We start from the raw sequence: 13946 nt of genomic DNA on the forward strand, positions 1-13946 counted from the left end.
TTATAGAAATCAAATGTAAGACAACAAATATACTAGAAGTGTCAGGGGTGGAAGTTGCAGATGTTGAGATATTAGAGTCAGTGTTTCCCAGCATGCATCACTGTGAGCAGCTCCTTCCTCCAGACACAGTGTTTAGATGACTGGGTGTGAGGAGCCTTGTGTTAACAATGGGAGAACTGGGCTAACTGGGGAGCTCACTGTTACGGCCTATTTCAATAGTCTTATTACTGTGTTGTTACATTATGGACAGCAGTGGTGCTCTGGCTCCCTCTTGTGGTCACTATTAATATCTGCTCTGTGTCTCTCGGAGGTCAAATTAATTGCTCTTTGTCATTAAAATGCTGCTTTTATCATCAAACTCTTTGGACTACTTTTCTGAGTATGAACACATCTCTTCTGTATGCAGGTTTTTAAATGATGAAAACAAGAAAAAGAATGAAGTAAAGCAAATAGATTCTTGTTTACTTCCTCACATTGTAAAATAATAGCAGCACTAATGTCCCCCATGGTGGGCTCTAAGACTAGATCATTGACCTGGTCTTTCTTTAAATGACCTTTCACGTTGGACACATTCAAATGTCATCACTGTCATTAAACAACATTTTACATTCATACTGAAATTATTTTATTAATATTGCTTACTTAATCAAATAAAAAAATCTAATAAAAATCATAAAATTCAGGGGCTCCCGAGTGGAGCATTCAGCAAAGGCACTGTGCGGGAGTGCAGGATGTGCCCTATAGCCCGGAGCGCGCTGGTTTGAATCCAGGCTATACCACTGACACAGCCTAATCAAACCCAGCTCTGTGCAGTCTGACTGTAGCAGCTCTGCAGCTGTTCTCAGCCTCAGCCCCTGTGGTTACTGTCTATGAGCCAGAGCAGTTCCTGCAGAGCTGAGGGAGGTTTTTGTACGGACGTGTATCACTGTGTGAATGGGTAGCTATTGCCCTGCTGACAGTAATAATCTCCTGCATCTTCAGCCTGCACTCCACTGATGCTCAGTGTAAACTGTGTCCCTGATCCACTGCCACTGAATGGAGCTGGAGTCCCAGAGTGACGGTTAGAAGTAGAATAAATCAGGAGCTTCTCCAGGTTTCTGCGGGTACCAGTGGATGGAGCTGATACTAACAAAGCTGCTGGCTGTACAGCGGATAGAGACCATGTGTCCTGGAGAACAGACTGAGCTGCTGGAGACGGAGTCAGAACAACGTCTGCACTGGACTCAAAAAATACAACAAAAAATGATTATAAAATAATAATGCAAGAGTCAAATTAAATAGTGTTGTGTTAGAATACAAACAAAATGTACAGAAGCGGCTAGACAGATTTACTTCAATGAAAAGTTCTATTTAAAATGAACTCCAGTCAAGCTTTCAGATTTATAAATAACTATTTAATTATCACCTTGAGCAAAGAGCCCCCGTGTCCCCAGCAGTAGAAGCAATGGCATCATTGTACTGTGTGTTTCAGTGACTCTGAAAGGGCTGAGCAGTGACTCATCAATACTGTGTGTCTCAAAGTGTTTGGAGCAGTGAGGCAGGCACCGGTATACAAAGCAGCTTCCTTTATACAAATCCTGCTGCTGCTGCTGCTGTCACAGATAGAGGAGATCTGAGCCGTGAGTGAGCACCAGTGTGATTGATAGGGTCGGGTTCACTTTGACTGTTTTCTTCTATTTTTCCCCCAGTCAAAGCTCTCAGTATATCACTGCTGTCTAATATAACTGATCTGTTTGTCTAAACTGACAGTAATATTTCTGTTTCTGTCATCATTTCAATGCTATTGAGAATTAAAGGGTATGTAGTGCCCTAACCCTAGTGGTATACCTTCCCATGTGCTGCTGCTGCTGCTGTAGAAGTAACGGACCTGTCATTTTTCTTTTCATTGGTCACATTTTGACTGCTTCTTACTGTTATAAATTGGACATCTACTTCACTGTCTTTCACAGGCCTTTTCAAGATGTACCTTGAGCGAGCTGCTAGGAGTGCATTTTCATTATTTCAATCAGACTGATATTTAACAAGCCAGGGGAAAAGGTATCAAACTCCTTGTGGCAAAGTGGTTGCTGATTATGAACAGGTGCAGAGGTGATGCAGTGCAGGAATAAACAGACAGAGATTTGTAATCCGGTATGGAAAAATATACGTTTTATTTTTAGTTATAATCCAGGTCTGGTGACCAAATAATAAGCGATGCGTAAAACACGGAGAACAGTAACAGGGATTGCAGCCCTAAACAATAAACACAGCATCTCTCCCACAATATACAACCACGGTCACCAGTCCTGGGTGTGTGCTGTAGTGCTTGTGGTGGGTGATACAGTTTAAAGAGTGACAAATAGTGCAGTGCTTTTCCGGGTTCAGTGCTGGCTCTTAGCGACAGCCCAGGAACGTGTTCGCCGTCTATAAACACACAAGTATCAATTATAGACAAACAAACAAACACTCACGATATTCTTAATACACAGTGCACGGCTCCTTCCGGGTCTAGTTCAAAACCAAAAACGAAGGAAAAGATTTACAATTCTCCAGCCCATTTTTAGTTTAATTTATTTTCCATTAGTTTGCCCCTGTTTTACACTTATATATTAAGAATAGCCCCACAAATTGATGAAAGTGTTTTTCTAAATGATTCTTACCCTGAGTGCAGATGACAAGTGCCCAGATGAAGATGCTGATAAAAGTCATTGTTGTTGTGGATTCTGTTGCCATGAAGGGCAGCTCTCAAACATTAAATTATTATTATTTAATGTCAACAAATGGAGGGGGACTAGACATGGTCACAAAGCTGGTCCTGTTTCAACCAGTTTTTCAGTTCTGTTAAAAAAAACTCTTGTAGTCTGATATACTTTTCATAAAGTCTGGTAGCGTATTCCAAAACATGGCACCCTTAATTGAGCAAGCTGTTTGTGCAAACGTAGTGCGACGTCAAGACACTACAGTCTCCTCTTGTGGTTGATCTTCTAGACAATCCAAAGGTAGATCGTTAATGTAGAGACTAAATAATAAAGGCCCTAATATAGATCCCTGTGGGACCCCCATAGTATAGTTCCTAAACGCTGATTCACTATTGCTTATTTTAACACTTTGTTTTCTATCTGACAAGTCAGACTCCATCCATTTCAGAGCCTGACCAGACAGGTTCAATTCAGACAGGGCTAGAAACACTCCCAGAGCACTGAAGCATGTGCTGCCAATGCAAAGTGTCTTTTCTATGCAAATTGTCTTCCTTGGCACAGCAGCCACTTGTAGCCCAGCAGTGGTGTAAACACAGGCTTGGTGCTGTGTGTTCTGACAGAGCAAGATTAGCAGTTTAGCATGAACACTCCCAGGACAGCAAGACTAGACAAAGAACAGCTTTAATAGGAGCATATGAGGAGAGCCAATCAGCCGAGCCCTTATTCCACTCAACACAGCTGGAATGGAGTCAAGTGTGGAGTGTGTGTTTAAAGCAGTACTTGCACTGTGTGTTCAGACAGAGCAAGATTAGTAACTGCCCTGGCATTAACACTCCCAGGACAGTGGGACTATACAATAGAGCCCAGCTATTAAGAGTAGCATTGGAACCTGATTAGCACAGTCCTTAATGCACTCATTAAAGTGTAATGCAGCAGTACTGCTTATTAAACAGCAGCACCGTCATGATTGAAGTGCAGTGAAGTTCTCACTGGCTTCAGTAACACTAAAAGACACTCAGGTCCTCATTCACTAAACGCTGGTAAATGACCAGAATGATATAAATGTTCTTAAGCTTTAACCTTAGGGCGATCTCTAAAATAAGATTGGATGGATTGGCAGTTAGCTCATTTGTGAATGGTCCCTGCTCTGCTCACAGCATCACCAGTGCGCTGCCCTATTTCCTGAATGTTGTGACAGTACATACCGCCTGCTTTACAAACACGGTATTTGAACACGCGCCGAGGACCCAAACATTTTAGCACCCTTCAGTGAATAATGTCTTGAATATCAGATCCCTCCCTCGCAGTATTTCTGATGTAATGTGCATACATTTCCCATCCATTAACATCATGAATTATATTGAAATGACCCGCATGCGGTACTTTTCCTTCGCATTGTTCACCACGGGTTAGGTTGCTCTTCACTGCTTGGTGAATGCAGCAGGTGTACACAGTAGCACACGGTACAGAGCCTCACTGCGTGTTAACACAGTACCGCTGTGTGATAAATGAGGTCCTTACACTTTGATGCTGGTAGCTCCTCACTGTTGTGGGCAATGTTAGGAACTGCAGTTTGTGATGTTTGAGGCATTTTCAGCTGCGTTCAAAAACTAAAGTCATGATATGCCACCTAATATATCCTTCAAGCCCCTCAAGTGAAATACACAGCAATGGAAAAGTTATTCTATTTGTATTTAATGTGTTTATTTGATATTATAAGATGCAGCAATATTTATATCAGTATGTCAGTAAAGCTTTTAATAACTGCTGGGGATGAAATCAAAGAGGGAGTAATTCACTGCTACTACATTATGGACAACAGGCTCCCTCTTGTGGTCAATGTCGATAATTACTGCATGTTTTGTTTGTTTGAGTTGCATTTTAATATAACTTCTTAAGGAATTAATGAAATAATAAGTCCTATTTGTTTCTGACTCCCCTTGAAGCCCCTAGACTGCTGTGTGGTGTTTAACACTTGTGTAATTCTTCAGTAAAGTCACTGTCTCAGCTGATACACAGCACTGTCTCCAGCCCCTCTTCCCTCTGGCTCTTTAATGAGTTCAGAGTGAGGGGGAGATCAGTGACGTGCCCAGCCTGGGCTCTGGGAGAAGCTCGGAGCTTCAGCCCCTTTTCTGTTGGTCTGCTGGAGGTTCAGCACCGGACAGCTCCCTCTGAATCACTCCCTGGGAGAGACTCAGGGAGGAGAGGAAGGATGAAAGAGAAGATTGAAGCCCTTCAGCATGTATATCTCACACATAAATAAGATCAACAACAGAGTAAAAGAGAATAGTTAAAAGAAAAACAGCCAGCTGCATCATCTGTAAACAAAGGAAATCTATGGATAATAATTAGGGAATCCAATCCCGGATTCCCGGATCTTTTTCTGATACAGAAATCCCTGGATTGGAAACATAAAATCCGGGAATTCGGGAGTCAGGATATTTTGGAAATTATTATTATTATTTTTTTTTTTAAAACAAGCACGCCTTTGACCTCGACGTGATTTGAACACGTAGCCTTTTGAGCTGGAGGTCAACGCGCTACCGTTGCGCCATGAAGTCCTCGTGTAGTGTGTGTTTGTCAGCCCCTAATAAGCTAATTTGTAAAAGTTAGTAACGAATAGTGCTACTATAACGAAGCTAAATTTGAACAACTAGCTGGTACAACGAGAGAGGGGGCGGGGCAGAGAAGGAGGGGGAGACGCTGCTAGGCAACCGGCTCGTGAACATTCCACTCAGCTGAGCAGAGACCGTTAGGATTTAAAAATGCGAACGTTCCGAGCGGCGTTAGGCGCTTCGTTAAATTAACACACCGTTGCTGGCATTTGAATATAACCATATTTTAAATACTCAAATAGGACTGTATTAAACAATATATGTTTTTCAAAGTAATATGTTATTTGGAATATTAAAACAATCAAATTAAATAACACATGTTTGGACACAAAATATTTTTCTTCCTCATAACGTGTTAGAAAATGTAAACAGCAGTTGGAGAATGCCGAAGTCTATCATCCTAGCATGTTAAACGAGGGCATTTCTCCTGTAAGCTACGTCTAGTAATAGATCGTTTATACTGTTCTCAATGGTCCGCACCCCAGCCTGAGACCACGATCCAGTGGCCGACGGAGATGTTTTTCAAAGTAATATGTTATTTAGAACATTAAAACACAAGTTAAATAACATGTTTGGACACAAAATATCTTTCAGTGACGTTAACAAGTAGTCTGTTTACAACAAAAATGCAATCTGTGTTAGGAACGCTATTTTAGTCTGATTTAAAATGGAAATTAAAATGGTATTGAGTGCTGACAAGAGTTTGGTATCAGCTGTTGATTTCCTTAAAACAATCTTTTATAGTAAAATAAAGAAATGTATTCTTTTTAAAAATACGTAAAATTGAACTGTCAAAAGTGGGATTTGAACCCACGCCTCTATTCAGAGACCAGAACACAAAATTCTTTGGAAAGACAGAGTCCTTGAGTCTGGCGCCTTAGACCACTCGGCCATTCTGACAAGCTGCATTTGTTACTGTAGAAAACCGCATTATTTATTTCAGCACACACTAGGGTTCTCGTATCAAGGCCCGATTGGGTTTATTACGCACATACCAACTGTTGCTCCATGAATGATGTAATGACAAGTGTAAAAAAAAGAAACGGATTGAAGTCAACCCAAAAAATGTAAGATTATTTATTTCAATATTGTTATAGCTAGAAACGATGTATGCGTTTTACAATAGCAATTGCTATTTGACAATGACCAATAAGTAATTTTGTTGCAATACTGTATACAATGTGAACAGAATCAGACATTGCTCCGTTGTCTCGAAGAAACATCTTCAATTTGTATTTAAAAAGGACGCCCAACGTGGGGCTCGAACCCACGACCGTGAGATTAAGAGTCTCATCCTCTACCGACTGAGCTAGCCGGGCTGACTGGTGCGCGTTTCTTTCACTGTAACCAACTGAGCTATTAATTTGTCATCTTATTTGAGAAAATAGTGAATGACAGAACCAAAGATTCCAAATATAATCCACTGAACTGTAGCTTTATTATCATAATGAAAACAGATTACACATGACCACAGTTCTGTATCAAAATTAAGTCGTAAGTATATGGTTTCCATTGTAGCTATTTACACACACTGCTCTGTTGTCTCCCAGGGTGTTATCTAACAAAAAAGACACATGCTGTGCTGCCATAATTGATTACATAGACTTTCCTGCCCCGTCTTGCTTTCATCTTAGATGTGATCTCAGGTTCTGCTAAGTTCTGCTCCCTCGATCACGTTCTGCAGCATCTCGCCTTGCTAATCACTGCCGTATGCTTTGGCAGCTTAATAGGTTGGTCTCTGTGGCACAATCGGTTAGCGCGTTCGGCTGTTAACCGAAAGGTTGGTGGTTCAAGCCCACCCAGGGACGATGCTTTTTGCATTTCTTAATCACATTAGAAAATGGCACTCTGATACGCTGTTATTTCATCCAATTACGCTGAAGAATAAATGTGCTCTTATTTTTTTTAGTTCAAAATAATACAAAACAAATATGGTCTTGTTGTTTGCCAAAACCCGGGATCGAACCAGGGACCTTTAGATCTTCAGTCTAACGCTCTCCCAACTGAGCTATTTCGGCTTGACAAGACTGCTGTTTCGAGATAGCATTCTTTTTGGCAATCCAGTAAACCTGTAATGAGAAACGTTCAACAGCTCGGCAACACCATAATAGAATCTGATGCCTTTACAAATGTGTTTCGAAACTGTTAAGTTTTCTCCCAAATGCGATTCTCAACAAATGTTTTTTTTTTTTTTGTATTCCTTCCAGAGTAAGTCCAAAAGGCAAACACTGGAACTGGCTGCCTGAAAGTGCAGCGCTTGAACTGCCTCAACAAACGCTGAGCTCTAAAACGTGTACATTGAAAGTCTATTAACATCTTTAACACAATCATCTGTATTCCAATCCACAGGGTGATCAATAAAGTGACTGCTGGCTTTGTTTATATATTAACAAGATGTTTTCAGGATTCACGCGTATTCTGAGCAAGCACGATAGAATATGGTAGTGAAAGGACAAGCAAATAACAGGTTTATTGGCTCCGGTCTTGTACCATCACCCTGACTACTGTCCGTAAGAAAGTGGCATTAATAAAAACGTCATTATGCAAAGTTCCCAATGCGCAAATACGCAGCATATTTAAACTTCTTCACAATCTTAAACCTTCCCAAATGAATTTAAAATACTTACTGACAGGTACGGCCCTTTCCCAATGTAACACTCTGCTTTGTTTGAACACCAACGATGGGTGGGATATTATGTAGTAAACCACAATACTATTGTTCCCACTGTTCACGAGATGAGGCGTTGCCGTGGTAACCATGGTCTGTGAGGCGCCGGTGTGAAAGAGTTGCAGTGCAGCGGTGACGTCGGAACAGTCTTTCTGATGAAAACGCAGAGCAAGCTGAGAATGACGCTGCGCTTTGAACGGCGCTGTAGCTGCGCTGGAGACTGGATGGAGCAGAAAAGACTAACGTTGGAGCTCCTGCAGAAAAATACAAAAGCTGAATGATGAAAAGAATAGAAACAAACACAGACGAAGGGCGGAAGCAGTGCTGGGTATATAAATAGAAAAGAAGGAGAGATTGACATGCAAGCTACCTAACGGGATTGCACATACCGCTCTGGTCACGCCCTTTTTACCTGACCAAACACAGCAGCGCAAGATAATGGCAGAGAGACTGGAACTTGATTGAAACTGAACTGCCCCCCCCCCCAGGAAGTAATTTGTTTGTCGCTATATAATCAATATGTTGTGTGGGCTAAATTGTATATATAAATGTCCGGATTTCAAATTCAAACACGCTAAAAAATGATATAGAGTGGAATAGATATAAAGACGGTTTTGACCTCGACGTGATTTGAACACACAACCTTCTGATCTGGAGTCAGACGCGCTACCGTTGCGCCACGAAGTCCTGGTGTACTGTTTGCTTGTGATGCAATGTTAGAGTGCACAGCGTGACATGAACGCATGCGATAATGTGTTAATTTACCAACAGAAACATAAATAAAAGTGTATGTATTTATTTGTGAATAAACTATCTTGCTTATACGATGGGACAAGAGACCTTACATCGGCAATCTAATGATAGGCCAACCCCTGAGAGACTTTGTCTTGACCAGGGACTAATATAATCTAAAAACAAACTGCGATGGGAATGTGAATAGAGTCAAATACATTTGTACCATTCTGTAAATTATATATATATATATATATATTCGCTCTAACACTTTTTAAACACCTGAACACGTTTACAAATCTACAGGTGTTTAAGATCTAAACACGTAAATGCTTTCTTATTTTTACAATACAAAAAGACACAAATTAAACAACTTACTTTTATTTATTGCATATTTCAAAGTTAAGCCAAAAACTTTTTTAAACAAAAAATCTATTGCAATAGTAACAAGTATTTGAATTGTAATAAATATTTACAATTTGAAGAATAAAATCTGTTACACCTATATGACTATTTGTAGCGTGCATGGTGGAAGGCAGCAATAGGGCTGGTAGGTGACGTAATCACACACAGAGACATGAGCCCGATATACGCTCCTTGCAAAGGAGCCGGCTCTTTTGTACAGCGGTATCGGACTATGCTTTAGTGCAAGAGGTCCCGGGTTTGCGCCTGCCCTCTGGCTGTGTGTGGATTGCCTCGCCCTGTGTGATGTTGTAACGATCACTCTGCACAACTGAGAAGCAGTTGCACTGTCCTCCCTAAGGAGATACTACTGGCCCTATTCCTATAGCTAAATAAGTCAGCAAGAGTGACAGACAGCAAAAGCAGGGACGTCAGAGGTGTCAATTTCAAGAACAATCGGTTTATTATTGTGAACAATAATGTCAACAAATGAAAAAATGAACAAATGAATGAAATGAATAATGATAAGAAAGTAATTCAAATAATTGCAGGTAACAGGTAAGACATAAGATGGTACAGATCAGTATGTAGGGACAAACAGAAGGCTAAACAGATTCACAAAGTAGAAAATGAATGGTGTCCAGAGGGTCTCCAATAAACCCACACTCACAAACACAACACACACAGATAAAGACCAAGGATAAATAAATAGATACAGGTGGGGAAACAATTACATTTAACAGTCTCTGTGGCAATGGTGGGAGAATGACAGTAGGCCCAACAAGTCCAGTAATAGCAGGGTAATTGAAATCCATACAAAGTAACAAAAAAATACAGGAAACAAAGTATCAAATTAAAGTAGAACCAATCCAAACAAAAAAGAAATGATCTCACCCACAAATAAGGCAGTCCAGCAAAGTGTCCCAAAATGATGGTGATTGTAGAAAGTTGAAAACATTGAGTACGTTGAAATTGTTGAGACTGTCCAGTAGTGTTGAGTTGAATGGTGAACAGTTGTTTGGGAAAAATCAGGAGGATCAGGAAAAAATGGAGGCTGTCACACATAAAACAACAAACACTAAACAGACCTAGAAAAAACAGCTAAACTTAAACAAGTAACAGTGAAAACAAAAAGAGCAGTTTAGACAAAGCGCAGCGACAAAAGAAAATGAACGGATGCACTGGAATTATCTAAGGATGTTAATGGATTCACTGAGATTTAAGTAGAGAAAATGCTGTAGTTAAATTGATTCCTCTGAGAAAGGGAGTCTCCCTCAGGCCTGACTAGCCAGCTTTAATACAACTGCTGGCTACTAAGGAGCTCTGAGATTGGAGGGGTGGAAATCTGAATGAGCCAATGGGGAGAGAGGATGAACAGAGGGTGGTTGCAAGGAACTATGGGAAATGAAGTTTTAACCTGGCCAGGCTACTGACCCTAATTAAAGGGACAGGTGGGCGAGACTTACACCCACATTATGTAGCATTGGAATTGCTACAATGTGCCTGCCTGCGGGAACCGAGATCGCTACAATATATATGATTGTATTTAAAACATCTAAAACATCAAATAGAATACTGTGTATGTCCACGCCCTCAAATAAATTATTTAAATAGACAATAAAAACATACTACCTTATCATGAAATTCAGTTTTAACAAATAATTATTTAATTTGTTTACAGATATTTACAATTATGTAAGAATGTTATTGTTGTAATTCACTAATTTAATCATTGAACCCTTTTGCAAAAAATCTGTATTCATGTGATTTGCATCCAGTAAATGGGTCTCCCAATATATATTGCTGCAGGAATCCAAGCACCTGCGAATAAACTGTGGGGTACTGCAGGTGGAAGGCATAGTACATTCCCAGGAGAACAAGCACAGCATCTAATACAGTTTTTGCTTGGCAAAATATCGCAACAGTATCTCCTACTATTACAGCTTCCTGGAGGGTGTTCTTTGCAACACAAAGAACAAGATGTGGTGGTTCTTCTTGTGTGGTTTTCAAGTACTTGTCAAGTTCACTTGTAGATATATCCTGAAAAATATAACATAATGAAATGATGACAAAATAATATAAATATATAAAATATAACATTTTTATTGTACTTTGTTAGATACATTTAATTTAATTTTAAATTTACTGTGTCAATTGTTAGCATTATATAAGTCAATATAATTATGCTTGAATGACAGTAAGAGGACATCTTGTTTGAAGCCGAGTCAATGGGTGCCCCCCCACTCCCAAACATTTTGATTAATGTTATTTAGTATAATTACCTCATATACAGTGATGTCCGAAACTGACTTTTTCCCCTTTCCTTCATCAAATTTAGTTTTTTCTTCAATGAGCTGAATTACAGGTAGCATTCTGAGATCTCCCTGAAAAGAAAAATGGGGTGGGGGTAATGACCTTTGTATAAGTAATTGCTTTGTACAGTGGCGGGGTGTGAAGGGGGGGAGGGAGGAGGTTTGTTGTTCTTTTTGTTTGTTACCTTCGTGTGTTTCCAGCTGGCAAAGCCACAAGTCATTCACAAGAATACAATGTGTTTTGTGATCGTTTATTTCCTCACCTCTTTCTTGGATCCAATCAGTAACTCAGAGACCGTCCTAACCTGTTCAGCCCTTTTGCACAATGTTTCAAATCATGTACTTCCAAGGACCATTGCAAATTCACCCATTACCTAATAGAAAAACACATGCACAAGTATGAAGTTGAAAAAATAAAAATAAAAATAAAAAATACCTCCAACGCAGGAATGTTGAACTAGAATTTATAAACCCAGGACCTATGCTGTCAGATAACAGTTTTAGAAAATGGTTGACATTACATTAAAAATAAATATTTACTTAAAATGAATAAAAAATAAAGTAAAATAAATGTCACAAAATGAGTTTCTGTATATCATCATCATAATAACTGTACTTGGATTGGATTAAAGCAAATCGCAACCTTTAATCCAACATTCACAACCACAATTTTAATTTTATTTTAGTGATCAGTAATATTGACTGTTTGATGAGACTGTAGAAGGAAAATAATAATGCAGTTAACTGTAAGCAGGTGAATTGTAGTATGCCCTCTATAACTTTACAATAACATGAGTAAATAAACAAATACTTACAAATTTTCCCCATTCAAAACAAGGGTAAACTTCAACAACTGGTTTAATTCTTCCAGCTGGAAGAGTGGTCAGCCACAATCGACGATTGCCAAAGGTTTCTTTAAGAAGAATGTCTATGTGATTGTCATCAGGCTTATTTTTGTCAAATTCTTTTCTTAGTTCTTCGACATGGCGGTCGTATTCTTCATCGGGCCGTTCTTCACGCCTCTGTATGGTAGGTACCTGGGCTTTCTTTGCCATAATTGGTGCCGAACTGGAGTCAATGGGCAGGTTTTTCCTTTTTAAAGACCACCTCATGTGCCTCATCTTCTGACTGAGGCACTTAGAAAATAAGGACTACAAAACAACAAGAGGTGAAAACAATAATTGTGAATAAATACATCATGTTTCAGAAAGAAATGGCAAGCTTCAATTCCCAATGTATTGTTTTGCATACTTGAATTCCATCTTACCCACGGTTCATTCCCTTCATGCTTAATGCATGGGTATTTGCTATACAGCTTTTTTCCAATGGCCTGTCACTTAGGCTGGGATAATTAGCCAGGTAATAATTAGATGCTTCATCAACCATTTTATGCCATATCCCTCTTGAATTGCCAGCCAGAAGACTTCTATGCACCAGGTCAGAAAATGGAGGCAGAGGGGTTCTATCATCCACTGTTGAACATCCTGTAGAGTATAATAACAAATAATAATACAAAACAAAAAATAATTAAGTCTGAGGCTGACATTCATTGATAAAGAGTGCAATCTTAATAATGTGCAACAAAATTAAACTGATGAGCAACAAGAAAAAAATAAACATAAACAGGTACTTACTCCGATTTGCAAAAGATTCCGTGTATGCTGCGGAGTCAAGGGATATGATTTCATTTATTTTTTCGGAATCAGACTTCTGCTCAATTGATGTTATGTTCACTTGTTCTTCTATGGGTATCTGTGGGATCCAGCTCTCTCCTTCCATCAGTATTATTAAAGATTCTGATTGCATCTCCAATAAGATTTCGTCATCATCAATCTCAGTTCCGTCAGTTTCCAGGACCAGTATATGCCCCTTTTTTGGAAGGCCAAGTTTTTGTGAACCTGAAAAGGTTATCAATAATTGATCATTTAGATTTATACATAACAAAATAAGAAATGGCAAGAACAACAGACAGCCATTCAACCTATTTGACTTTTTCATTCTGTTTTGAATCTTTTCAGCTGTTGTTAGATCCGTGCTCCATTTTGTGCCACCAGCCAATTCAACTACAGAATAATGAATCATCCCAACACTGCCTTAAAATTTCTAGAACAGACTGTAAAATATAAGTGGAATGTAGTTAATTACACCACCCGTCCACCAATTGCAACCATACAGAGATTATAAAAGATTATTTGGAATTATAGAAAGTTATATCAGTAACATTTTATCTACTCACCTTTTTCAAGAACTTCTTTGAAGGATGTTCCGCTGACTTTTTTTTTTTTTTTTGTTTAGGCTGCCGATCCCACACTTTGAAGACACCCACGGTGGGCTTTGAGGTATAAAAAGAGTGAGGAACTAAGAGACTGGGAGCATGGGACTAGGAGATACCGGAATAGGAAAGAGGGAGAAGCCGAGGGAAGTAAACGAAAATAAAGAGGACGAGATTAGACAGTGAGCGGCTGGGGTTTTTTTGTGCACGGACAGTGTCAGTTTCGTTTTGTTATTTTTTTTCGTGGACTCACTCTGGGAGGACTGC

At 39.5% G+C, this 13946-nt stretch overlaps 1 long non-coding RNA gene and 4 other non-coding genes across 5 annotated transcripts; 1 reads left to right on the forward strand and 4 right to left on the reverse strand.

Annotated features, from left to right (window-relative positions):
* Nucleotides 1-6082: 6082 nt before the first annotated feature.
* Nucleotides 6083-6193, reverse strand: trnal-caa (transfer RNA leucine (anticodon CAA)). The gene is made up of 2 exons: nt 6156-6193; nt 6083-6128 (listed from the first exon to the last, which is right to left on the reverse strand). It is a non-coding gene; the product is annotated as a tRNA-Leu (tRNA).
* Nucleotides 6194-7027: 834 nt separating this feature from the next.
* Nucleotides 7028-7101, forward strand: trnan-guu (transfer RNA asparagine (anticodon GUU)). The gene has a single exon. It is a non-coding gene; the product is annotated as a tRNA-Asn (tRNA).
* A 137-nt stretch (nt 7102-7238) lies between these two features.
* Nucleotides 7239-7311, reverse strand: trnaf-gaa (transfer RNA phenylalanine (anticodon GAA)). The gene has a single exon. It is a non-coding gene; the product is annotated as a tRNA-Phe (tRNA).
* Nucleotides 7312-8576: 1265 nt separating this feature from the next.
* Nucleotides 8577-8648, reverse strand: trnaw-cca (transfer RNA tryptophan (anticodon CCA)). The gene has a single exon. It is a non-coding gene; the product is annotated as a tRNA-Trp (tRNA).
* A 3489-nt stretch (nt 8649-12137) lies between these two features.
* Nucleotides 12138-13422, reverse strand: LOC131703194 (uncharacterized). Its single transcript, XR_009309716.1, has 3 exons — nt 13042-13422; nt 12675-12891; nt 12138-12558 (listed from the first exon to the last, which is right to left on the reverse strand). It is a non-coding gene; the product is annotated as an uncharacterized LOC131703194 (long non-coding RNA).
* Nucleotides 13423-13946: the final 524 nt, after the last annotated feature.

Source organism: Acipenser ruthenus, chromosome 32 (assembly GCF_902713425.1).
Source record: "Acipenser ruthenus chromosome 32, fAciRut3.2 maternal haplotype, whole genome shotgun sequence".
Classification (NCBI taxonomy): domain Eukaryota; kingdom Metazoa; phylum Chordata; class Actinopteri; order Acipenseriformes; family Acipenseridae; genus Acipenser; species Acipenser ruthenus.